The following is a 4,304-nucleotide window of genomic DNA, read 5'->3' as shown; positions in this document are numbered from 1 at the left end:
AATAAACGTGTGTGCTTAAGTTTAAGTAACTGTTATATACTCTGTTAAAAGCTGGTGCTTTTAAGGCCGCGAGTATGTTACGACTTCTAAATTTTATATGGAAGCTAAGCCTGGCAACGCTGCGACCACGAGGGTCCAGAAGAGAGACAGCAAAAACCCAGGGCATTCAAGATACACACCACAAGAGTAGCAGACGTAAAATTTATAAAAATTCGTTTAATGTATAATAATTCAACATCAATATATGAGATGCAAGGATATTATAAGTAATTAAAGTTGTGCGATTACGAAATATAATAGTGTATCATAATTATTATAATAAAAGAAGAAAAGAACAAACACCGATACCTAAACACATACTAAATATACAAAATTACACACACATTACCCGGTAAACTCAAAATTGCCAACATCGTTCCCATTATCAAAGCTAATAAACAACCATACTAAGTGGATAGTTATAGACCTATATCCTTGCTCAATAATATTGCAAAGGTGATAAAGTAATTCACAAAAGATTACAAAACTTTATTGAAAAACAAAAAATTATACCACCCGAGCAATACGGATTCAGAAGTGGACACAGTACGACGGCCCAAATAATACGAGTTTTTAATTATATTAGAGAAAGCTTCCAGAACAAAAATAAGTCCACCATGGTCGCTATCGACATCCAAAAAGCATTTGACTCCGTATGGATCGAGGGTTTAATTTTTAAATTGATCAATTTAGAAGTTCCAAACTATTTAATAAAAATTTTGCATTCCTATTTAACGAATAGAGAATTTTACGTCATACGGGTCTATACCCCATAAAGGCTGGAGCTCCGCAAGGGTCCATACTATCACCTTTGTTATATTCCCTTTTCACACACGATATACCCACTTCCCAACAAATCCTAACAGCTATGTATGCAGATGACACTTGTTTTCTAGTATCGGCAAAACATCCCGATCAAGCACTTAACATCATCCAAACACATTTTACCATATTTTCAGAATAATAAACTATCTATAAATGCATCAAAAACAGAGTACTTGTTACTCAGACGTATAGCCAGGAAAAGCAGCTCGTTGCAATCGCAGCTTCACATAAACGGACAAACGATCCTGCCAAGCAGTACCCTAAAATATATAGGGTATATTGTGCAAGGAAATACGAATGCTAACGCCCACATAGCCAAACAAATACTAAAAGCTAAGAATTCAATGGGCAGACTTTACCCTCTCATCTGTAAACACAGTAAACTCACCACACAAAACAAACTTTTATTATACAAACAAATCATTAGACCCATTTTAACATACGCAGCCCCAGTCTACTACACAGGTACCAAACAAAATTTCCGCACCCTGCAGGTGGTACAAAACAAATGCCTCCGTATGGCTATTAAATATTCATGCTACCCAAAACTTCATAGAACCTCGTGGTTACATGACATAGCCGATATACCCACTGTCAATATATCCACGATAGTGGTTGTAGGCTTCTGCGTGGTTCACTAATCACGTAGTTTAGTTGGAGAAATCCAAATTTATATATACCGGAATCAGAGTAAATAAAAAGGGACAGAGTTATTGTAGCTACATCAAACTTGTGGATAATGCCCCGATGCAAAGATCCACAACAGTATTTACAGACGTACACAACACATCTAGAGATCGCCAGAACAACGGCCAACTCATGTATTGTTATCTTTTAGATGTATTGTAGATAGGGAAACATAAAAGAAAATAGAGACATTTTTAAACAAACAAACGTACCTTTTAATAACAGCTTAATTCTCCGTCCGACCAATCACTATACTGTTTACGTTATTGTGAACATGAAATCATATATCAATATACCAAAAATAGAAGAAATGTCACGTTCAAACGTTAAATCTGGCAATTCAATAAAGGATACATAACACCAGTTGCAATTTCACAGCTGAGTATTCGAGAAGAAAGGCAGAGTTTGGTAAAGAAATAAATGGATCGAATAAGGACATTACTTTCCACGAAAATATATATATATATATATATATATATATATATATATATATATATATATATATATATATATATATATTATATATACATAGAATAATTTGTTTAGGAATTTTTACTTTTTCCTAAACAAATTATCCTTCAAATGGTTTCTAGGTATTATTCGTTTATCAACTTCGCACTTGAATATGAATAGAAAATAGCTAAAATTTTTCTAATTTTACTTTTACTGGAAAGAAAAAATGGAATAAACAGTTTTCATTGCAAAATCCTAAGAATGGGTGCTCGGAAATTTTGATCTAAATCTCGTTGTAGGCTAGGATTCGGGTTATAGTTTCGTGAAATCTGAAAGATTGGAACATTATTTGTAGTTAAGGATGCTTCTAATATAAAAAGCAATTAACCCTTCTCACCATAAATGTTGATTATCAAGGTTTCTTTGTCCTTCAAAAAGGGTTTCCTTGACACTATTCAACAACAATCATATATAAAGGAAAATAAGCTAACAAATCATTGTTTTCAATCTTATATTGTACTAAGTCAACTTCATCAGATTAATGATGCCAGGTCATGTTACTGAGCGTTAGTATGTCACCTAATTGTTCCTTGAGGGCGCCAGAAAATTATAAAAACCTGCCATAGTTTCTTTAGTCCCCAGATGCTGATTGATAAACATAGACCTCTCGGAAAAAACGCCACAAAAACCTTTGCTCTTTTTATATTTTGTTTTCTTCCATATATACATATAAAAGAGCCATTTGTTATTGGTTTGCTGAATTTAAACGTGGTCGTACAGACACCGATCATGGTGAACGTCGTCCAATTGAGATGGTTACTCCAGAAAAAATCAAAAATCAAAAAAGTCCACAAATTGGTTCTATCTAATCGTAAAATGAAATTGCGTGAGATAGCTGATGCCTTAAACATATTAGAAGGCAGTGTGTTTATAATTATGCATGAGCATTTAAGCATGAGAAAGCTTTTTACAAAGTGGATGCCGCGTTTACTCACAGCCGATCAATAACAACATCATCTGAGTGGGTGAACCAAGTCCGAGGCGTTATAAAATCCTTCTCAGTTGAAATATTAGAAATTCAGATTAAACATATCATCGAGATATTCTTTCGATTTCTTAGTATCCACGTAAAATTCAAAAAAGTTTTAGAATAAAATACATGATCATCAGTATGCTTGCAGGTGTTGTCATAAAATTCCGAAAATGTTTTTAGTGTTTCCTCGAGGTCTACACACGGTGCATTCCACTAAGCGTTCACTCGTCCAATACAAGAGTTTCTTCAGAAATTTGACGTTGTGGACTGTTATTCCTTATCTCCCATACAGTTCGGATTTAGCGTCCAGTGATTTTCACCTCTTCTTAAATTAAAAGAACACTTAGGTGGCAACCGCTTCAAACTAATCAAGGATTAAGTCTAAGTAGAGGTCACACGGTTCAAAAACGGATTGGTGGAAAACTTCTTCGACTTAAAAATACAAGAGCACCGTCTTCATGAGTGAGTTGAAAAAAAATGGAGAATATGTTGAGAAAGAGACAAAAGTTTGAACTTTTCAAAGTAAATTCTTAACCAAAGCTGGTGATTGGGCAATCATTCGTAATAAAATTCTTTGTTGCCTGTTAATAAGAACAATAAAGAAATAATGAAAATTTTAATAGCCAGATCCTGTAGGGAATGGGAAAAGTCTATAATCGATTGGTACAGGAATCAAAAAGATTTGGCTTTAGGAAGAATGGCGAAAATAAATATATGGAAGTGCAACGGCAAAGAACGAATGAGTTCTTCGACTATCTAGAGGTTTGTTTTTAGTAGCTGGATATAGGTCTATAACTATCCACTTAGTATGGTTGTTTATTAGCTTTGATAATGGGAACGATGTTGGCAATTTTGAGTTTACCGGGTAATGTGTGTGTAATTTTGTATATTTAGTATGTGTTTAGGTATCGGTGTTTGTTCTTTTCTTCTTTTATTATAATAATTATGATACACTATTATATTTCGTAATCGCACAACTTTAATTACTTATAATATCCTTGCATCTCATATATTGATGTTGAATTATTATACATTAAACGAATTTTTATAAATTTTACGTCTGCTACTCTTGTGGTGTGTATCTTGAATGCCCTGGGTTTTTGCTGTCTCTCTTCTGGACCCTCGTGGTCGCAGCGTTGCCAGGCTTAGCTTCCATATAAAATTTAGAAGTCGTAACATACTCGCGGCCTTAAAAGCACCAGCTTTTAACAGAGTATATAACAGTTACTTAAACTTAAGCACACACGTTTATTTTTGTTACGGCAAA

The sequence above is a fragment of the Diorhabda sublineata genome, chromosome Y (assembly GCF_026230105.1).
Source record: "Diorhabda sublineata isolate icDioSubl1.1 chromosome Y, icDioSubl1.1, whole genome shotgun sequence".
Lineage (NCBI taxonomy): Eukaryota > Metazoa > Arthropoda > Insecta > Coleoptera > Chrysomelidae > Diorhabda > Diorhabda sublineata.
The sequence above is the reverse complement of the archived record's forward strand: the minus strand, read 5'-3'. Positions refer to the sequence as shown.